Here is a 24119-nt window from a genome sequence, read left to right as displayed (position 1 = left end):
AACCTGCTGTATAGCACAGGGAACTAGACTTCGCTGTACGGTAGAAACTAACACAACATTGTAAAACAACTATACCCCAATAAATAAATAAATTTTAAAAAAGAAATCAAGGTACAGGGACTTCCCTGGTGGTCCAGTGGCTAAGACTCTGTGCTCCCAATGCAGGGGGCCCGGGTTTGATCCCTGGTGAGAGAACTAGATCCCATATGCCGCAACTAAGAGTTCGCATGCCACACCTAAATATCCCACATGCCGCAACAAAGATCCGGCACGCAGCAACAGAGATCCCGTGTGCCACAACTAAAGACCTGGCATAGTCAAATAAATAAACAAACAAACAAACAAAAGAAGTCAAAGCACAGTTATATAAGTTTTTTGAGACAGGGGACTGTACATCAAATGATGTATTATTGACAGTTTACACAATCCAGATCTAAGTACCATATGACTCCTTACAAGATCAAGAAGGAATGTTATCTTTAAGGAGTTGTCTTGTTGATGCTAGGAGAATGTTTCTCCTCATGAATGAGCAGGTATTTCTGCCAATGGGGGAGATTTGGTGGATGCATAATGCAGGTACACAGTGCACGGAGAGGGGAGAGAGGAGATCAAAGGGGAGAGAAAGATTTTGTTTAAATTTTTCTTGTCTTGCTATAAGATATGAATTTTATTTCACAATCCACATTTATGTCCAGCTATGTTTAGCCACAAATGGGGTATAACCCACATTTCTGTCCAGCCATATCTTAGGATCCCCGACCTGGAGGCTACCAGGCCAAGCACTCAGGGCAGATTTTTGTCAATTTTGTAAGTATTCATAACTTTCAGGACCACAGATATTAGACATAAAATTAGCAGATGTGCAGGAAGATGGTATGCTTAACTCTTTGGATTTAAAGAATCCCATATTTTACTTAAAACAAAATTTTATTCACCTAAGACATCATGCACTAGACCCAGTCCACTCAAATCAACAAAGTCTGGGGTTTTGGTTTTTGTTTTGTTTTGTTTTTGTTTTTGTTTTTGTTTTTGCGGTACGCGGGCCTCTCACTGTTGTGGCCTCTCCCGTAGTGGAGCACAGGCTCCGGACGCGCAGGCTCAGCGGCCATGGCTCACGGGCCCAGCCTCTCCGCGGCACATGGGATCTTCCCGGACCGGGGCACGAACCCATGTCCCCTGCATCGGCAGGCGGACTCTCAACCACTGCGCCACCAGGGAAGCCCCAAAGTCTGGTTTTTAAGTAGAATCCAGTCCAACTCCGGCTGGTAACCACCACCAATTCCCATGGAACTCTGGACTGAGGAAAAGGATTGAACCAGTAGACCTCAACAAATGAGGACTGCAAACTGGGGGCTCCACATTGATGGGGAACTGCACACTGACATTAACTATTCCCACATGGATCTTTGGGCAGAATCAAGCACTGGGAATTGCAGTCTAAAAGGCTTGGGACTGGGCTTTTGGCAGAACTACCAGCTCAGTGGGGCTCCTGGCAGAACCATCTGCCAGCTCAAGCTGACCTACACGGTAAAGAAAAGCCAGTTAGATCAGGAGCTAAATGCAAAGAGAGCAGAACTCATAACTGAGAGGGACTTACACACAGCCCTCAAAAATGGCAAGAAAGTGAACTCAAAGGGTTTGAGGGCTACCATACCTGTGTTTCTCATTGTCCCCAAATGCTGTCAAGTTCGCTTCAGATCCCACCACTGCCACCAAATCTGTTAAATAAAAATTCAACCAGGTAAATTTGAAGATCTAATTGACTTTATTAAATGACTCGTGAATCAGGCAACATCTCACCTAGCAAACAGAAAGAAGCTCCGTCAAGCTGCAGAAAACGAAAGATTTTAAAGGCAGAGAGGGAGCAGCAAAAAGGAAATTATTAGTAAAGAATGCATTCCTTAGGCAAGGTCACCCTCCTAAGGGGAAAAAGAAGGGGTCTATTGGGTGTACTATCTGATTAGTGCTGACTAGGTAATTCCAGATTGACTGGTTAAAGGTTAATTTCCTGGGAGAGGCTGTAACTGCAATTAGTTTAGGTATTAAGTTTGTTTTGCTGACATAGGGCCTTAACACAGTGACTCTATTTGGGGCCTGCTGTTTCTTTTTAATAAAGTGTGCAACATAATGATTCGACATTTATTTATATTGTGAAATGATCACCACAATGTCTAGTTAACATCTATCACCACACATAGTTGCAAAAATTTTTTCTTGTGATGTTAACTTTTAAGATCTAGTCTCTTAGCAACTTTCAAGTATGTCCTTTTGTTTTCTAAGCTCCTTTGGTATAGCTTCCTTATACTTGACTCCTGAAAATATGGATATTTAATGAGGCAGCATGAAGTGATGAAATGAGGAGATTGGGTCTTGGAGACGTGAAATCTTGTTTTGAATCTTGTTCCATTATCAAAGTACACAAGAGATGTGTGCTTTGGACACATCTCCCTGAGGCTCAGTTTCCTCACATATAAAATGAGAATGAAAAGAAACACCTACTTCAAAAGGTAGTTTACAGATTAAATGAGATAATATAAAGCTCTCAGTAGTATCTGGCACTGGAACATAATGGCTAATAAATTTTATTTCCCTTCTTACATTTCTTCATGTACTAACCACCCACTTCCACCTGAGCTCACACGCACACACACACACAATCACCTATCAGAGAGAAACAGAGCCTTTCCTTCCTGTAAGAAATAAACCCATCCTGCTTTAGGTCACTTATTTTCCTACAATGTATAAACTCGTTGCTCACTCTGAAGGAATAGAAACATCACTGCCTTTCTTACCATTCTTTCTGGCTCTTAGACATATGTTGCATTTTCCCTATCTTCTTTCAACACATGTACTTTATAATTGAAAGAGAAAATGCCAGGACATGGCAGACTGTTTTTTGCTTGTTTGTCTTCCAAATCTTAAACCCTTGATTTTGTTGCACAAAAGAAATCCGATCTAAACTAGAATACAGAAAATGGCAATGCACAGTTTGGAATTTTGCTAACTCTACTTATGATTGTCTCTGGACACACAAAACCCATATAATAGAACTAAATTTTATATCCACATCTGAAGGCATGCTCAAAATTTTGCCTTTGATTTTTCCTAAAATGGTAATAGGTTTGCTCATGAATGGTCCCCATGAGTGGTCCACATCTTTTGTTTCACAGAGTTATTATATCTCACAGAGCTCAGTTGATGAAATGAGAACATTAAAACAGTCAAAGGTATAGGCATTGAAAATCATAAAATTGGGGGCAAGATGACATGAAACTCTACCTGTCCCAAAAGAAATCCTCAATTGACCTACAAAGGAAGCATTTTCTCTTTCTGGCTCTTAGACTACAAAATGGTCTATAAGATATTTTTAGAGTCATTAACTCACATTTTTTGCAGCCATTTGATAAAAACAAAAATAGCAGGTGGAGATATTTTCAGAAAGCTCTCAGATACTATATTCTGAACACGATGCCTTTTAACATCAGAGGTACATATCAGGAAGAGCCTTTGGGGCTTCCAAAGATGTCCTGCAACAAAAGGGACAAAAATAAAGTGCAGAGGACGACTTCTGGTTGGCTGGGTGGGGAAGCCTTCACAGAAAAGGTCTCATTTAAGCTAAGCCTTGAAGGACAAGAAGAATCTCAATAGACAATGTGAGGAAGGACTCTTTCATGCCAAACATGTGAACCTGGATTTGTTAGAAGTTGTCTCTGCAGGTCAGAGTGCTAATTGACATAGCAGGTATGAGTCTTAGTCCTTAAACTCTGATGGGTAAGAAATGGAACCTTATTTTCTACTTTTTTTTTGGCCACAGCTAATGGCCTGCAGAATCTTAGTTCTCTGACCAGGGATTGAACCCCAGGCCCTGGCAGCGAAAGCACCAAGTCCTAACCACTGGACAGCCAGGGAACTCCCGGAACCTTACTTTCTATATTTTAATTTCTACTCCAAGTTCTCACTATGCTGAGGTAGTAGAGACTTAATTTTAGTAACTGCTGAGAGCCCCTCTTTTTCCATAGTTGTATCTAAGTTCCATAAAGTAAATAGTATTAATACCAAGGCGTTGGGGATAGGATAGGTAAGGAATCTAGTCCTCGGTCATTAGCAACAGATTCTGACATCTGCTGAGATGTCCATCATCCCCTTTTTGTCCCCAACCAACTGTCCACAAAGTTGCTACTGAGCAGATCCTTACTACTACCCACAAAGCCCTTTTAGGAGTAAGGCTCTCTCCATCTACATGGTGTACATTTTTGGTTGCTGTTGAAGGATCCATGTGATCCCTCCCCATTATGTAGTAGCCAGGTGAGTGGGGTGGGATTGACATAAGCCACCACCCCTCCCAACAAGTTCCACTGGCAGATCTTGACTGGCTCAGGTATAATCCCATCCTTCTTGCCCTGATGGCAATTCGATAGCCGCAGTGCTTTTTTTTTTCTTTCTTTCTTTCCTTTTTTTTTTTTTGTTTTTTCTTTGGCAGCGCCCGACAGCTTGTGGGATCTTCGTTCCCCAACCAGATTGAACCCGGGCCCTCGGCAGTGAAAGCACCGAGTCCTAACCGCTGGACCACCAGTGAATTCCCCATAGTGGTTTTTTAGGGATGAGTATGTCACTGAGGTTGGTCCAGGAGTATTTTTCCATGGCTGGGAAAAGTTCTCTTTCTGAACAGGCAGATATGTAAGGCCTGGAACTGATACAGACATTTTGCTGGTAGGAGGGAAGCCAGCCTGAGGACAAAGCCAGTACCCATAAGGAACAGAAATGGAGCCAGTGCCTGATCAAATCACCCTGTTTCTGAGCTTTATTACTGAGCTAATAAAACCCATTTATTGTATAAATCAGTTTGACTTGGATTTTTTATTACTTCCATACAGAGGCATTCTAAATACTCCAGTCTACATCAGGGGCACTCCTGGACGCATTGAAAACATTCTGTTTTTTCTGGAGTCACTGGGGCTCGGAGAACTCTGAGAGGCTGTTCAAATCTTATCTATTACGTATACCACATAACCATTTCTTTTATACTGTCATGCTGCCTCTGACAGCTATACCCAGAAGAGGGGGTATAGTTCTCCCCTTTTCTTATATCTCACAAAGCTATTTACTGGGGAGGTGGGGTGTCAACTTATAGCTCATCCCTAGAACTCAGTCTGGTGGGAAATCAGGTCTCCATGACCTACTTAACAAGAAAGTTCTCATTGGTTCCACTCCCATCTTTACCTCTTTCCCTGCCCTGAGGCTTCCTTTCCTACCTGGGGAGGGAGAGTGTGTAGTAGTGTGTAGCCTGCTCATCCTGTACCTCCAAATCATTTGTCTCTCCTTTGGGTCCTTTTCCTTTCCTTGGCTGAATTGTTGGAGGCATGGGGAAGTAAAGGCCAAAGCATAACATATGACAGTAAAAAACAGAAAGGAAAGGGAGAATCATCACAGGGCAGTGCTCATTGTTCAGAGCAAGGTCTGGATCAGAAATAAATACCATACAAAGGTTGACTCCAAAATTTATATTTGAAGTCCTATCTTTCCCCTGAACTAGGCAATATATTCAACCCTCTACTCAACGTTTCTACTCTGATGCCTAACAGACATCTCACACTTCACCTGCCTAAAATGGAAACCATCCTAGCAGTTTCCTCCATCCATATGTGCTGCCATAGCCCTGAAGGCCCCCCAGACCATGCTTTGTGGTTAAAGCCCTTGAGAGGCACCTTCTGTGGCATGTCCAAGGAAGGCTCCTCCTAGAAATAGATGTTGTATGGCATCAAACAACAGGCATCTCCGCTGTTCTGTCACCACTAAACCCAGTCCTTTTGCCTAAGCTCTCATTGCATGTCCCAGCCTGTTGTGTCCTAGTGTCTAAGAGTATACCCTAAATCCACCTTCTGCACCCACAGTCATTGACAGTGAACCTGACTGATAAAAGTACAGCCCCTAGCAGAGAAATACAAGCCAATAACGAACCTCTTACTGCACAAGGTCTCCAGTCTGATGTCTGTTTCAACACCACAGGGATAGATGATGGTTTTGGGGAGCCTGAGGCCTACCTAATTAAACAACCACTTTAAGAAAAAAAATACAAATATTATGAACAAAAATCAGGTGCAAAAATGAATACTTCAAATAAGAAATCAAATTATAATTTTTAAAAGCTGAAAAATTCCACAAATATTACTACATACAGATAACTAATATAAATTTCTGAAACACCTACATAATATTTGTAAAAGTTTTAATATTTGTTTGTCTTTAAATTGACATACTATAAAATTAACTTTGCTTTGACGTGCAGCTTATGAACTTTAACAGATATTAATTCATGAAACTACTAACGCAATCAAGATAAAGAACAGTTAATCACAACCAAATTCCCTCACACTGCCTCTTTGTAGTCAAACCAACCCTTCAACCCGAACCACTGGAAAATACTGATTTGTTTGTCTTTCACATAGTTTTATGTTTTCCAGAGTGTCATAAAAATCATACATTATGGAAATTTTTTGGACTAGCTTTTTCCATTCAACAAAATACCTCTGTGATTCATCCAAGTTATTGTGTGTATATATAGTTCAGTCCTATTTACTATTGAATCCACTCCCCCCCCCACCCCGGAAAAGCCTGCTTTTCCCATCGTTGTTGATGGCAACTTTATCCTTCTAGTTGTTCAAGCCAAAAAGGAAATCAGGTTAGGGACTTCCCTGGTGGGCCAGCGATTAAGAATCCATGCTTCCACTAGAGGGTACAAGGGTTTGATCCCTGGTCGGGGAATTAAGATCACACATGCTGCGTGGCACGGCCAAGAAAAGAAAGAAAGAAAGAAAGAAAGAAAGAAAGAAAGAAAGAAAGAAAGAAAGAAAGAAAGAAAGAAAGAAAGAAAGAAAGAAAGAAAGAAAGAAAGGAAGGAAGGAAGGAAGGAAGGAAGGAAGGAAGGAAGGAAGGAAGGAAGAAAGAAAGGAAGAAAGAAAGAAAGAAATTTAAAAAAAAAAAAGAAAGGCAATCAGGTTAGCTTTACCTTTATTTTTTATTTATTTATTTTTATTTTTTTGCTACATCGTGCAGCTTGCAGGATCTTAGTTCCCCTACAAGGGATTGAATGCCAGCCCCAGCGGTGAAAACGCTGAGTCCTAACAACTGGACCGTCAACGAATTCCCTAGTTCTACCTTTAAAGTATATTGAGAATCCAATCATCTCTCAGCACCTCCGCTGCTACCACCCTGATCAGACACACATCATCTCTCACCTGGGATACTAAAACAACTTCCAACCTGCTCCCTGGACTCCTTCCCTTGGCTTCCCTACCGTTTATTCTCAGTATAGCAGCTGCAGTGGTCCTTTTGAAAACATAAGTCAAATCATGAGATGTTTCTGCTCAAAATTCTTCACAGGCTCCCCATTCCATCCGAGTGAAAGTCAAAGTCCATCTAATGGCTTACAAAAGCCCTACACAATCTGGTCCCCTCTTACCTCTCAACTCTGTCTCCTACTTCTCCCCTCCTCATTCATTCTGCTCCAGCCACACTGGCATTCTGCTCCTCAAACACACCAAGAATGATTCCACCATAGAGTCTACCTGTTTTCTCTACCTGGAATTCTCTCCATGCCCCCAAATGTCCACTGTCTAATTATCCACCTCCTTTAAGACTTTGATGAAATCTCCCTTTTTCAATGAGGCTAACCCTGACTACTCTATTTAATACCATAACCTTCCCTATTCCACCTCCAGGTGCTACTGATCCCTCTTAAACTACATTAGTTTTCATCATAGGCCCATTACCTTCTAATATACTATGTAATTAACTTATACACTATGCTACTGTTTACTGTGAGATTCCCCAATAGAATACTGGCTCCATGAGGGCAGGGACTTCTGTCTATTTTATTCACTGATGTATCCCAAGCACCTAGTGCAGAACCTGGAACACAGGAAGCACTCAATATATGAGTGAATTAAGAAGGGAAAATATAAATTCTGGGGCTTAATGGTTTCTTTCAGACAGAGCGAGTCAGTCAATAAAGTGCACAAACTTCCAAGTTCTCTTAAGTCTTGAGGACTCCCGTCAATAGCCTCAGCTCTCTGAGCTGAGAAACAGAGGGCAGCATCTGTGGCTTTTTATTTTGCCCTTCACTTAGCAGTGGCTTGTAGCCTCAGGATCTTGCATGGTTAAATATGTACTAGAGAAGAGAGAACACCAACACCTGCTGAGGGGCCAAGGCCCACTGAGGAAAACAGTACAGGTGGTGCATGACATACAAAACTAACACAGTGGCCCTGGCTGGTCAGTATTCCTTCTCCACCTTGTTGACACCTCACACCCTCACCTTCCAGTATCCAGAAAGGCTCCACCCTTTTCTCCTGGTACCCTGAGAGGGATGGTTATACCCGAGCAATGGGGTAATGAAATTCCCCCTTATTTAATGCCTGTTATGTGCTAGACATTATTTCACTTAACTACACAGGTATGTATGAGCAAATTTAATCTGAGAAGTAAGAAAATGCAGAAACAAAGGAAAGCAGTCAAGCAAGACTAAGTTCCTAATCCAGGGGCTCCAAAGGCTAATGTAGTCTATGACAGGTGCTCACAAATTGTTTAAGGAAGCAATAACAACCTGAAGTGTTAGAGCATAGGGCAGTGTCTCCCTACTCCTTTATGTAGTGATTAAGCCTGGGCTGCCTGCCAAAGTCACAAACTTCATCAGTTGGTGGTTCCATAAATATATGAGCCTGGTTTCCCGGTCCCTTCCCATCTTCTGACTATCTATCTTTGATCTGCCACCTTACCTCCTCACCTCATTGTTCTCCAGCCAGCTCATCAAGGTTGGAAGCTACGTTTTGCATCCCCAAAGCTCACATGTTAGTTTCACCCACATATTGAGGAAGACCAGCTTAAAAATTATTTGAGTAACTTTCATGCGTCTAACAAATATTTATTGAGCACCTACTATAAGCCAAGCTCTTTTATAGGTATTAATGATTCAGCAAATAGGAGACACAGATCCCTGTTCCCAAGGAGCTTACATTCTAGTAGAGGAGAAATGAGACTAGACAATTTTTTTAAAGATCAAAAATATTAGGTAGTGAAAAATGCATTGTGGACAGTTAAGAACATCTATGAAGAAGTGACAGTTAAATTAAGATCTGAAGGCCAAGACAGAAGTTCTCATGCCAAGATTATGAGGAAGTACATTCTAGGCAAAGAAAACAGCTAGTGTAAATGTCTTGAGGTTGGAGCAAGCTTGGGGTGTGTGAGGCAGGGAAAAAGGCTATTGTGGCTGAAGGAGAGTTGGCAGAAGGGAGAATGTCCATGGATACAGGAGGGGAGGTGATTGGGGCTTGGTCAGAGCTTATGTGGACTCGAATAAAGAGTGTAGATTTAATCTAAGTGCTAATGAAACCGAGCAGGTCTCAGGCTGTCCCTGGGAGAGATTCCCTCTGACCCCCACCTCTTGTGTATAAAAAAGCTTTAGCCTCCCAGGCCTTCCTAAGGTCCAAAGAGCAAATTGAATCAGAGAAGTAAGAAAATGCAGAAACAAAGGAAAGCAGTCAAGCAAGACAAAATAATAATAGTTTAGCCATAAAACAAAGTCAAGGACTTTTAGTTCCTCCTCAGGGGCTATAGATTAGATCCTGAGCCATATCTTTGAGTTGTTTGGCAGATACTAAAACCTCCACCAGGTGAAAGAAGTTAACTGCATGCTGACCATCAGCACGTAGACCCCAGATCGGTTGGAACCAGAAGGTTAATGAATGAGATTCCAGAATCATCACCCTGTGACCTCAACATCAACTAATCAGAGAACTGTGCACAAGCTGATCAGGCACTCTGCAACACACATCCCTAATGTTACCTTTAAAAACTTTTCCCTAAAGGCCATTGGGGAGTTTGTGTATTTTGAGCACAAATTGCCCATTCTCATTGCTTAGCAACCTACAATAAACTCTGTACTTCCCTCCACCACAACCTGGTGTCAGTACATTGGCTTTGCTGTGCATCAGGCAAACAGGCCCAAGTTCAGTTAGGTAAAACGTTGGGCAACCACGAAGGGACTCCCAACCTAAGTGAGTGTCTGGCCAGTGGCAGCTCTCAGATCCTGTCCAGCAGCTGCCTGAGCACCTTTGTCTCATGGATAACAATGAGCACTTGCTTCTCAATAGGCATTACTGGCTCACAGCACTTTCAATTTTGGGTTGAAGGAAACAAGGTTCTGGTCTTGTTTTGTAAGACATCTCTGGTAAGTGGTGGAACCTCACATGTGATGATACCAGGATATTCTTCTCTCCTGGGTTGCCTTGACTGGAATTTTTCCTTTTGAGGGGGAGAAGGCATAGGACTTGGTCATCTGGTTCTGGTCCCCAGGTGGAGCACCATTTTAATTTGATTTTCCTCTCTGGGCCAAGGAGTTTCTCGGTCATCCAGCACCATCCAGTGAAACTCCCTGTTAGACCTAGGCTTGTCTGCACCCTCATCTGGAATAGTAGGTAGGAAATCCTCCATTCTCATACTAGGTAAATGTGACCCTGAGAAGCTGCTGAGCACTGGGTTGCCTGGTTCTGGTCTGTCTATTTCTTGTAATACAAGCCATATGAAAGAAAAAATGGGAAATTAGATCTCTATTCCATCTTGTAGTCCCCTAGGCTGTAGTTTACAAAATTGGGAAATTTTCAGCTATGCTTCTATGAAAAGAAAGAAGATGATTTCTTTTTAATAGCATGTAGCCACAGTATTCTTTAGACTTCAGAGGAAAATGACTTGATAAAATATTTTTTCAAAACTCTGACCCTGGTCTTCCCTAGTGGTGCAGTGGTTAAGAATCCACCTACTAATGCAGGGGACATGGGTTCAAGCCCTGGTCCAGGAAGATCCCACATGCTGCACAGCAGCTAAGCCCTTTTGCCACAACTACTGAGCCTGTGCTCTAAAACCCGCGAGCCACAACTACTGAGCCTATGTGCCACAACTACTGAAGCCCGTGTACTTAGAGCCCGTGCTCCACAACAAGAGAAGCGACCACAATGAGAAGAAGCCCACGCACTGCAACGAAAAGTAGCCCCTGCTCGCTGCAACTAGAGAAAGCCCACATGCAGCAACAAAGACCCAATGCAGCCAAAAAAACCCAAAAAACAAAAAAACCTCTGACTCCAAGAGCACAAAAGTATTCCTAAGAGAAAGGTTGTAACTGTTATCACGTCCTTGAAATGCAAACACAACCCACGTTGCCTGAGACTATGGCCTTGGGTTAATTAGTAGAATTTAAAACTGAATTAAAAAAAAAAAAACAGGAGGGGGAAGAAGCTTTTTAAACTCAAGTGAGTAAATTTAATTTATTCCAACTGTTATTTATAAACTAATAAGTTTTATGTTGAAATAGCTGATTCATAACTAAGTTGCAAAATGAAGTTATGAGGGAGTGGCCTAGTGGTTAAGATTCCGGGCTTTCACTGCCACGACCTGGGTTCCCTGGTCAGGGAACTGAGATCCTGCAAGCCACACAGTGCAGCCAAAAAGAAAAAAAAAAAAGCTATGAGATCTCTAGTTCTGTCTTTATTTAAAAATCAATCTGTAAATGAGCTCTATTTAATTGGCTTAAAGGAAATTAAGCACTTATATAAATTCTCAGAAATATAAAAGAAACTAAGCCAAATGAATTTCAGATTCACATGATCTGGGGAATATTCAGCATTAAATTAATGTCTGGTATTAAAGTTAGTTTAAGCTTGTTGATTTAATTAATATAGACATGTCTTTAGAGTCATCAACATTATGTATAACACTTTTAATATAGCTAGGTTTACTAGAAGTCAAATAAGATCTTATTATAACAGTTGCAATTTGTCAGCAAGATAAATGACTCAGTATGACGAAAAATTAAATGTAAATGGGATAGAAGCTTTTAGGTGAACTCTAGAAATAATTATGTTTTAGTTTTTCCAGTTTTTTTGTAACCTGAAACTTTACAGTTTTGCTAAATTAAGTTAAATAATGAGAATTCATTGAAGGTATATACCATTTTAAATTAAGATAAAATACTGGAACAGTGATTGCTAGGCAAGTCTAAGTTTACCTACTTTTGTCTTCTTGTTAGGGAAATACTAAAGATGTTTAGGTTTATTAGACACATGTCTTGTACCACACTGAGGGGGAAAAAATGTATGTTTGTAGAAGTTATAGAATATGTTCATAAATTTGTCAATCAGGAAATTCTGTTATAGCAAAGAGTTCATAATTACTTGCTTCTTGGTTTTTGCTAGAGATTAAGGTTTTTAGGAGTGAAAGATTGTAATATATATTCAATTAAAGCTATTTGAAATAATAAGGAAAAAACTTCACTATACAAAGAAAGTAAGATATTTTGCTGGTAAGAGACGGCATGATGAATGGAGATATTTTTGTTAAGGGAAAAGAAAATAATCTTGTCATGAAGCTGGTTGTTTCTAAATGGGAAAGAAAATAAGGGACAAACTAATATGGATACAGAAAGTTGTGGAAGGTTAGTATAGAAAACCTATACCTGAGAAAAGTTTTGTGCATGGTCAAGACTGTTAAGATTTGGGACTTCCATGGTGGTCCAGTGGTTGCGAATCCACCTTCCAGTGCAGGGTACACGGGTTTGATCCCTGGTCGGGGAACTAAGATCTCACATGCTGTGGGGCAACTAAGCCCTTGCAACTAGAGAGAAGCCTGCACACTGCAACTAGACGAGTCTGCACTGCAGCAAAAGATCCCACATGCCACAACGAAGATCCCGCATGCCGCAACGAGGATCCCACATGCCACAACTGAGACCCGACGCAGCCAAATAAATAAATATTAAAACAAAAAAAACTTGATCCTCCTCCTGGATCCCACATATTCCCTTTCCCTCATCCCTCATATTCTGAAAATTATTTTTAAAAAGAGACTGTTAAGATTTGATTAAATTTAATTAAGTAAATGAATTTTATTATTAAAAGTAAGCTTGTGTAAGACTGAAGTTCTCTGTTAAGAAAACAAAGTTTTTGGGCTTCCCTGGTGGCGCAGTGGTTGAGAGTCCGCCTGCCGATGCAGGGGACATGGGTTCGTGCCCTGGTCCGGGAAGATCCCACATGCCGCGGAGTGGCTGGGCCCGTGAGCCATGGCCGCTAAGCCTGCGCATCCGGAGCCTGCGCATCCGGAGCCTGTGCTCCACAACGGGAGAGGCCACAACAGTGAGAGACCCACATAACGCAAAAAAAAAAGAAAACAAAGTTTTCTTGAAATGTCAAGATGCTTTTGATAAGAGACTGTAAGTTTCTTTACTTTTTAAGTGATCTACAGTAATCTATTGTAACTTTCTGTATTTACCTTTAAAATCTTTTACTGTCGCTTTGGTTAAGTGATTAAGTATTGTTTCACAGTGACCTATGTGATCCTATTTGACCAGGTGTTTTGAAATTTTTTGATATGTTTTACAAACTTCCTCAAATCAAATTCTTAAGTTCTTTTGACCTCTAGCTAACTCTGGGATACTTCAGAGGGCCCCTGAAGTATCTGAGAGAGAGAGAAAAATATTAAGCTAATTGGGATTATTTAGTATGTTAAATTACATGGGAAGCATTGTCAAATGAGTGGTGATAAAATTTCTTAGGTCATAGTGTATGGGTAAATGTCATCAATATAAAAGTTCTAGAAATTATATGAAATTTCTAAAATTTGGTTATGTCCTGGTATAATGTTATCAGTCATAATTCTAGTTATCTCAAAATGTTGCATGTCACAACAACGTGGTTAAACTTCTTTGTCAATTGAACTGTAATCAAATCTTTAACCATGCCTTTTAAGTCTTTTGTCATTCATAGCCAGTTTTTGTTTCACTCTGATGCTTTTGCAAAAAAATGTTTCATCTTCAAGATTCATAGAAAGGACTTTTTGACAAGTATAGGGTTCTGATAACTTTCAAATCATACTACTGAACTGGGTAAGAAATTAAAGAATCCTAAAGGAAACCCTGATGGTTTTATAAAACTGTTAACAAAAGATTAAGATCAGGACTTCATTGGTGGCTAAGTGGTTAAGAATATGCCTGCCAATGCAGGGGACACGGGTTTGATCCCTGGTCTGGGAAGATCCCACATGCTGTGGAGCAAGTAAGCCCATGCACCACAACTACTGAGCCTACACTCTACAGCCCGCAAGCTACAACTACTGAGCCTGCACACCACAACTACTGAATCCTGTGCGCCTAGATCCCATGCTCCCCAACAAGAGAAGCCACTGCAATGAGAGGCCTGCACACTGCAATGAAGAGTAGTCCCCCCACTCACCGCAACTAGAGAAACCCCACACCCAGCAACAAAAACCCAACGTAGCCAAAAAAAAGGTTAACATCAAAGATCAGTTACATAAGACTGAGTGAACTGATTAATATAGTTATAATTTTTACGGTTTTTGTCTGAAATATTATGTTTTTATTGTGTTTTCCAGATATAAGGAAACCTTTTCCCTCAAGCTAATTATGACTTACAGCAACTTGATAAATTATACCTTTGTAAGTAGAATTGAAATATCTATCTTTTCTCTCTACCTGATCCCTCCAGAAATTGGAAACTCTTAGGTTCCCAGAAGCCTTATCAAGCCAAGTTTATTGCAACCAGACTTATTTTGCAAACAAATTAGTCTTAATTTGGCTAGACTTGTTAGAAATGAGGATAATTCAGACAGAAAATTACGTTTCAATAATATACCTTTGTTGATATTTCATATATATTAAGATTTTGTATCTATTACCTATGTCAAAGATGATTCTTTGTTGCTATACTAGATTATTGTAAAGTTTAACTGAATTACTAAAAGGATGTTCTAAGCTTGTTTCTGAAACTGATCACAGTAATCTATCTTTGGATGAAGATCAGATGGCCCATGACCTGCAACCAGGGGATCATGAATACTAGGGGGAAAAAAATAATAATTTTAAAGACTCTCTCTCTAATCTAGATGAAAAGACTCTTATCAGGTACTCTTAAAACTCATGCACAATGAAACTGAAGGAAGTTGACTCTTGAATTCATATTTCCCAATTAAGAAGGGTCTCTAAACCAGATTGGTCTATTGAAAGGACTACTGACCTCAAACAATACCCAAACCAGGACGAGAAGAAGATGACAGCAGTGGTAGGCAACTGACCCAAGAATCCAGACCAGGCCTGTAAGATCTATCTTACTAATTCAATTGAACTGTTTACCAAATGTTTGTCTCCCTATCAAAATGGAAAGTTATTGTATTACTTCTAACCATACTTTTGACCCCGATGTTCAGGATGGAAAGAAACTTCTCTAGTGAAGTTTTCAGAGTATAACTATTCATGACATGTATCACTGCTTGCTTTAAGTCTACTGCTAAAATCATATGCACAATGTTTGTGTCATGATTTGGTATAACTGATAAAATATATAGCCTATAAAATGTTTCCCCATTAGCATACCTCTGTGTTCACTGTGTCTGGATTAGTTTTCCCCCAACATAGGTAAGTAGGCAAATATTTATAAATGAAAAAGAGGCTTAACACCAAGGGACATGATGGACCCAGAGCAGGCAACAACCACCCCAGCATTGAGGGACAAATATTTTGATCATTAGTGCTTTCTATCAAAAACTTTCCAATCAAAAGGGGAAATAGTAGAGGAAATTTTCACATATTGAAGCACGGAGAAGTCATTCTGACTAATACATTATTTAACTTAACTTTTATGCTAACCAGAACAGCATGTTTTGTGGCCTATTAAACATGCATTGTACATCTGTTTTAACCACTGAAGAAAATAATGCATTTTAAGAAATCAAAATGGAGTAACTGTGGTTCAGGCATCCAAAATGGAGCTGAGTAGCCATTATGGACGTGATTTGAGACACTGTCCTGTATTACTGAGAACCTGAATTTTCTGAACTATATCAGACTCAAGGACACCACCAGACATTCTCAAACCAATATCTGCTAACAGCTGCCAATTGCATCCTTATGATCTCAAGGTCTTCTCTTATAACTATGAAACCTTTCTCTTAATTTAGGAATAGTAATAACAAATGAGATAGTTCAAGCAGTAGCCTCCAAGCAGAAGGCACTAGATTTTTTTTTTTTTTTTTTTTTTTTTGCGGTACACGGGGCTCTCACTGCTGTGGCCTCTCCCATTGCGGAGCACAGGCTCCGGACGCGCAGGCTCAGTGGCCATGGCTCACGGGCCCAGCTGCTCTGTGGCATGTGGGATCTTCCCAGACCGGGACACGAACCCGTGTCACCTGCATTGGCAGGTGGACTCCCAACCACTGCGCCACCAGGGAAGCCCCAGGCACTAGATTTTTTAGCCAGAATAATACTAGACAATAAAATTGCTTTAAATTATATTTTAGAAAAACAAACAAACAAACAAAAAGACATATGTATAGTGGCCAATAGCTTCTGTTATTAATATATTAACACCCCTGCAGAAACTCAAATAAATAGAATAATTCAAAAGGCTACTAGGCTACAGAATGTACATAAAGAGGACTCTAGAACTTATTTTCCTGGATGCCATCTGGAATAGGAGAACTCTTTCAGGGAATACTACAGTGGTAAATTTTGATCATTATCCTCATTGTAATATGTCTATTAATTTTCAAATGTTTGTCCAAGTGCTGTGACAAAGCAATCAAAGAGAGAGGTAATGTTTTCATAATACAAAATACTGATGCTAAGTCTGGACTCAAGAATTCTTTAAAATGAAAATCAATGACATTCTCTCCTCTAATCCTAAAAAACTGACTTTGCTCCCATTCAGCAGGAAATAGCCAGAGAGGTCATCACCCCCATTCCCCTTAAGATTGAGGAGTACCAAAGAAAAGGAGGGATTGAAACTGAGCAGGACCCTGTGGAGCCTTCTCAGAGACAGACCCTCCCATGTCCCCACCTCTTGTTTGTAGAAAACCTTTAGCCTCCTAGGCCTTCCCTGAGTTCCAAAAAGCAAATTTAATCAGAGAAGTGAGAAAATGCAGAAACAAAAATAGCAACCAAGCAAGAAAAATAATAATAGTTTAGCAATAAAACAAAGTCAAAGGTTTTAGTTCCTCCTCAAGGGCTATAGATGATACCTTGAGCCATATCCTTGAGTTGTTTTGCAGATACTAAAACCCCCACCAGATGACCAAAATTAAATTGAAGCCCATATTTTTCCAGGTCCTTTAATTGCTTCCATAGAATTCAACAGAATAGGTCTTACTTATAATCACAATACCCCAATTTAAAAAAAAAGTTAGAAGCTCTTCCATTGCACGGAAGAGTAAATTGAGGTGCAGAGAAAATAAAAGATGAAAGCTTAGGAAGTAAACTATTTTGCCCCAAGATCACGTACTAGTCCCTCATAGTGCCAAACTTCCCAGCCCCATAGTCAATCCCATGCTCTTTTCACAATGCCACAAGGTTTTCCCATAAACCACTATACTATTTATTGTACATCCCAGGGCCCCAAGGAGAGAAGAGAAAGAGATTAATTGAGATTAGTAGAGGAATGCTAGCCAACATCCACTGAGTGTGCCAGAGAGACAGCAGGCGAGACCTCTGCCCTCAAGAAATTTAGTCAGGGAGTTAGTCATTTGGCAGATATTAATAAGAACCAACAATGTGCCAGGTGTTGTAGGTGCTTGGTATACAAAGATGAACTAGGCTCAGAACCTGCTTTTAAGAAATATATCTCTAAGAGAACCTATCTCTAATAGAAATATATATATTTGAAAAATGTTAAAAGCAAAGAAATAAGACATTGTAGACTGGATCTATATAAGCCAAAATCATTAATCAATTTAGTACATTTAGTTTTTAAAACTTGTATTTTTGCTTGTTTTAATTAGTCAGGCAGGTTATTTGCCATCTTGAAATTGAAGGAAAGCAATTGTTTTACTTTTTTTTTTACCTTTACCAGTAATCTTAATAAGTGTTGCAGTTATTCATGGCCTTACAGAGCTACAATTATTTATTCTGACAATAAGCATCAGATACAGAAATAGTACATTAAACACACACACATATAAATGTTTACTAATGATGATGGCAATAACAGGGAAGCCACGTTTGGTAAGATTAATCAGTGAACTCTTCCTAGGTTAGATGATTTTTAATCAGACTTAAAGTAAAAGACTTGTTTTGGTAGAGAAAAAGAGGAAACAATTACTACATACTGTCAACTTCTCAAAAGTGTCGTCATGTGTGTTTTGTTTTATTTTCTTACAATGAGAAGAATAAGACCATAGAGAAAAATTTGTGTTCAGTGGAAAACTGCATTGTCTTTTTTTATTGAGGCTTAATTGATATACATTATATTAGTTTCAGATGTACAACACAATGATTCAATACTTGTATATATTGTGAAGTGATCACCACAGTAGAGCTAGTTAACATCTGTCACCACACATAGTTACAGAATTTTTTTCTTGTGGTGAGAACTTTTAAGATCTCTCTTCAACTTTCAAATATGCAATACAGTATTATTAACTATAGTTGCTGTGCTCTCATTACAACCCCCTGACTTATTTAGTTTATAACTGGAAGTTTGTACTTTTTGACTCCCTTCACCCATTTTGCCCACCCCATCCCCATCTCTGGCAGCCACCAATCTGTTCTCTGTATCTATGAGCTTGGATTTTCTTTTTGCTTTTCTTTTAGATTCCACATATAAATGAGATCATACAGTATTTGCCTTCCCCTGTCTGACTTATTTGACTTAGCATAATGCCATCAAGGTACATCCATATTGTCTCAAATGGCAAGATATTCATTCTTTTTATGGCCAAATAATATTCCACTATAATATATACACCACATCTTCTTTATCCATTCATCCATTGATGGACACTTAGGTTGTTTTCATATCAAATTGCATTGTCTTAAGGAGACACCTCCAGTTATCTGGTTCCGATTCTATGGGAGCTATTTTACCACTATGTAAGTTGTACATAACCGATAGCAACACAAAATAATTCTTGTCTTTGAACATGCAAGTTCTGGTCTATCTAGTGGAAGGGCAATTGACTTCCCTTCTCCCTTCAGGAAAACCAGTTTTGCTACAATTTGCACATTTATTTCAATATTCTTGATCTAAAAACGGCCTGTTCTTTGGATTCTCATTTGAACCTGTTGCTGCCTCTTCCTGGTTCCCTCACTGATTAATGAATAGAATTAAATCTTTAACATGTGTTCAATTTTATATTTGTATGAGTCAAGACTTTACCTTATTTTGACAGTTATCTTTTAACAGGATAAAAGAGAGACAGGCAATATAAGAAAGTGGGAAAAACTGAGGGGAAGAGTAAGAGACAAAGGGAAAAAAGATAAGGCAGCAGCTCTCTTGTAAAGTCAGAGATTAATAAATTAGAAGTCAGGTCTTCTGAAGCAGGGAGTCAATTAGACGTAAATTTTCCTTTCTTCACACCTGTTGTTCTTTTGGGTTGTGGCATTAGTGTGTGTTGGCAAATTATAATTAAAAACAAAATCTTCTCCCAACCCAGAAAATCTCTCCACAAAGGAAGAGAAAGAAAACATTTTTATTATTGAATAAGCATTAAACAAGGATGCAATGCACATCGCAGGCAATCTGTTAAAAGATTACAAAGACAAAAGGAAATCTCACCCACTTATACAACATAAGTACATGTTCTCAAGACAAGCAATAACAAGTTTTTGAGTAAGAAGACATGATAACACCATTTATTACACATAGCTCGTCTTCAGTTCACCTGGTAATTGGGGTGACCATCTGTATTAATTAAATTTCTATCTCTATGACAGGAGGTATTTAGTTCAGGTGCCCACAGAAGTTTGGCTCTTACCGCCCACAGAGAACGAGATAGGGAAACATCTTCCTTGGATGTTTCAAAGGGATGGCCCCCAAGCCCTTGAGAGAGACACTCCTGGGTCATAAATCTAACAAAAGGCTTATTTAACTTTTAAAAGTGTTTACATATATTTCAGAGAGACAGAAAAAACTTACAAGTTTTCTAAAGTAAATGCTCTAAGAAAAGGGAGGGGGGACATCTTCCCTTATTTTTCACATGGAGAATTAAGCCTTATTTAAAATGTTTATTTGTACTTATATGTGTAAACCATTACTTCTTTAACTGTGGTATCCGAGTGCACAATGCCCTCCCCCTAAAATGCAATTCTCAGCCTCCCAAGTGCAAGTCTAGTTCAGTCTCCTCAAGGCCTTCTGCTTCCCCTTAAGGGTTCATGAACTCTGTGCAAGGATAGTGCACAAAGAGAGGGAAAGAGAGACTCAAGCTCTCTTGACACTAGTAGCTGAAGGATGCCTCTGTCGCCACCAGATCAGCTGTTTCTGGAAGGGTCACTCTGGGAGCTAGTTGCACAGATGCCCTGAGGAAAGTCTTAGGGACTTTTCATTTGCTGCTACAGTCTAGACTGGAGTTCCTCGAGAGAAGTCAAGCTCATGCCTCAGTGTGAAGTTCAGTTAAATGTTCTCAAGATGACAGCTCTTTTGATGCAGCTACTTCCCAGGAGGCAAGTCTGCCCCATAAAAGCTGGATGAGGTCAGTTTCCAGCACTGTGCCCTTCACCTCCTCATGCCACCAGCACCAAGGCCAGCTCACTCGTTCCATCTCCAGCCATCCTGGTTATTTTATAGCAGGGAACTGGAACTCCTGGCATTACCTGTCATGAAGTCTTCAAGTCAGCCATGGAGTTTCCCTCCCACTACACTCCCTAACCTTGAACGTTAGGGCAAAGATTGGACTCTTAGAGATGTATCCTTTCAAGAGGTTCCCTGAGTTCTTCATATAAGTTTTCCACCTCTCACTCAGAGCCATGCACACTAAGGAAACTGGAAGAGGGGAGGGAAGATATACGCTCTCCCTTGGGCAATGGAGAAAGGAGTCACAATTCCACAGTCAGGAAAAGCCAATCAAGTGATTCCTTTGGGTAATTTCTGCTGTAAGTGATTGACTGCCTCCACTTCAAGTCAAAAAGCAGCATAATCTTAAAGTTCTGCCCCACCAGGCATCAAACTACACTTAGAATCAATTATCTTAGAACTTGAGAAATAAGATTTCTGTGTCCCCAGTGTAAAAATTCAGGTTTGAAATTAAAGGTTACTTTTCATTGCAATGAGGAAAAGAAATGAGGTAACTTTCAGATATAGATTTTGAGACCTTGAGATAGGTAATCAGATTACTAACTAGTCCTACCAAAACAGTCACACTGCATCCCACGATGCCCTCCTTTTTTTTTTTGAGAACACAGGACTGCTTCATTCTGAAGCATCCCCAAATTAGAATGAAACAGCATTTAGTTTTTGCTACGGTTCTGAATCCTTTTCTTAATCATCTTTCCTTATAGTTGGATATTACAATATTCCTAATAATTCATACATTTTAAAGCACATAAAGGAAAGGTCAAATTAAAATGGATTAACTACTGTGATTATTCAAATAGCTACAGCTACCACTGCAGTATTGCCAGAGTACTACTGCCCTAGCTCACCCTTGCAGCTGCCAAATTGAGCAAGAGTTTTGGGGATTTCCACCCAATTTCAAGGGAAATGATCTGAAGAGAAAGTTATATTCAGATTAAGCAGCTCTACTACCCATGTGACTAATCTTGGTTCATCAGTTTCATGTGCTCTGCTGACTCACTTCTCTATTTAAGATGTTTATTGCCCAGGAAATAACACTTACGCCATCAGAATCCATTTCCACTTTGAATGATGCCAGAGTTACAAAGCAGCACGGGAAAAGGCTTAGATCCTTATGTGTGAGTTACAACACAGATGCCAGCAAAGGAGAAAAAAAGTTTTACCTTTTACAGGAATCCTTTGTATATTTGGCATTATTGGCCAATGTTGAGAAGTAAAGCAGGAATAGGGGACTGACCAGACTGGGCTCCCCTGTTTGTGTGAGCCTTGGTGGGATCACCAAGGGTCATGGATTACAGGCTTCAAGTTCAAGGATCAGGTCCTTACATTTGTCCTGTTACCTAGTAGAGGTTAAGTTTTGGCTGTGCTCTTAAGAGACTAATCTATAAGCCAAAATGCTAATTTATTCAGTTTTTATGCACACGCACACACATACACACACAATAAAACTGTCAAATGGAAAAAAATGCCAGTGTCCATTAGTCAATATATTCACTTCCCAGTTTTAAAGAGATCTATTTAAAATCCAAACCATGATCAGAAGTTTACTTTTGAGTATAGTATCCTGTCTATTGCCTTATGTGCCTCCCTGTTGAGCCTGTGAGCTCCTGGAGATCAGGAGCTGTGTCTCTTTGGTCTTTATATTCCCAGGGCCCAGCACAGTGCCTGGTATATAGTAGACACTGAAATATTTTTTAATATATGAGTAAATGAATAATAATGATTTGTGTGAAATCTCTTTGCAAATTGTAAGGCACTATATGAACAAAGAATTACAACTATGAATAAAGACTTACATCATTAAGCTACAACAGACTAATGTACCTATCTTCACAGTAGGAGCAATGAAGTGTGAAAGCAAACACTAGGAAGTAAGTGAAGATGCACATGTATAAAAGCAAAATTAATGTCATAATATCAATGTTTTTAGATAACATTGTAAGAGATATAAAGTACAGAAAATGAGGTTTTAAAATCATTTTAGGTGACAAAAATATAAGAATGAATTGATGTGAAGAGAGAGAAGGGGAACCCCAAAACTAAAACTTCAAACCTCTGCATCACATGTCTACCAACTCAGAAAACTTGGTTCTCTGCCTAACAGGAAACTGGGCAATGTCTCCAAAGGAGATTGTTTAAATTTTTCTGTTTGCATTTCTTTTACCTTGAAAACTGGGAATGAGGAAAAACAAAAATACGAGTCAGTCAGTGAGTGTAAAATTTTCAGAGAATATTGTCAGGATCACCTTACCTTAGAAAAAGATAGAGGTCATACTGATTGTGTTTACGTGAGATGTTGAGTATAGTTGGGTTAAAATGTACACCTAGTCAGAGATAGTCTCTAGTGGTTAGACCCTGATCTGGTCAGAAGAATACTTTGATTTTTTTAATGTATTAGGTAAGACAAAAAAGCTAAATAAAAAGTTATTGAATTCCCCAAGCCTCTAAGTCACAGGAAGAAATAAATCAATGACAAATAAGCCCCTAATGTGCTGCAACAGCCTTGAGAGAGAAGAATGAGTGATGGTCATAGTTTGGGAATGAGGAGGAGGCGCCCTGGCCATAAACGTGGCAGAGCCACTGCATGGTTGAGTCATGGTTCAGGAAGCGCCATTAATTCAATATCAGCCATCAGTCCCATCCATCTGCTTCGGGGAAGAATATTTAGACCAGAAGCAGGAGGGCTGGTGGACAATAGAAATTGCTATTTCTTTCTTTATTCACATCTTAGTTTCTTTTTAAGTGTAGGGCTGTTTTTTTCTTTTTTTTAATCTTAGTAAAATATTGAGATAGGCCAGGAAAGATTTGGATAAGCTAATCTTAAGTCCTTTCGCAAAAATATCCCTTTCTTTCCACTAGAAGGAGCAGTTTTCTTGCTTCTTGTCCAGTTTCTTTCTCTCAAAAGTCACCACTCTCCACCCCTACCCCCCTTCAAGAAAAGGAAAAAAAAATCATATCTGTAGCTGGGATTTTTTGTTTTGTTGTGTGTGATTTAGAGTTAGAGTAGGAAGCAGGGAAAATCTTACTAGGGCAGCATTTTTTAGAAACCACAATTCCTCATATACTAGATTAGCTGGGACTAATAGAGAAGCAGGCAATAGGAGTAAGGGAGAGATGCAACTTCAACAGAGCTGAAGTATTCTAAGTAAAAAGTTGCTAGAAACTGGGAAAGAGGCTGGGACCCATGCATATCGGTCTGCCCTCCAGTTACAGATTTTAAAGAAAGAATCACTTACCATGCCACTGGACAGAAATCAGAACAAAAGGAAACCTTCACTCACACTGCCTTGTAACAAACACTGAATTTAAATAGCTATCAATATGTTCAAAGTTGAAAACAGAGAAAAAAAATCAGCATGGTAGCTATTAAAAAACAAAACAGGGCTTCCCTGGTGGCGCAGTGGTTGAGAGTCTGCCTGCCGATGCAGGGGACACGGGTTCGTGCCCCGATCCGGGAGGATCCCACATGCCGCGGGGCGGCTGGGCCCGTGAGCCATGGCC

General features: G+C 39.8%; 1 long non-coding RNA gene across 1 annotated transcript; it reads right to left on the bottom strand.

Annotated features, from left to right (window-relative positions):
• Positions 1–476: 476 nt before the first annotated feature.
• On the bottom strand, positions 477–23906 carry LOC137230861 (uncharacterized). The gene is made up of 3 exons (XR_010946272.1): positions 23855–23906; positions 1655–1718; positions 477–539 (listed from the first exon to the last, which is right to left on the bottom strand). It is a non-coding gene; the product is annotated as an uncharacterized lncRNA (long non-coding RNA).
• Positions 23907–24119: the final 213 nt, after the last annotated feature.

This window comes from Pseudorca crassidens, chromosome 9, assembly GCF_039906515.1.
Source record: "Pseudorca crassidens isolate mPseCra1 chromosome 9, mPseCra1.hap1, whole genome shotgun sequence".
Lineage (NCBI taxonomy): Eukaryota > Metazoa > Chordata > Mammalia > Artiodactyla > Delphinidae > Pseudorca > Pseudorca crassidens.
This window is presented reverse-complemented; position numbering and strand designations above follow the sequence as displayed.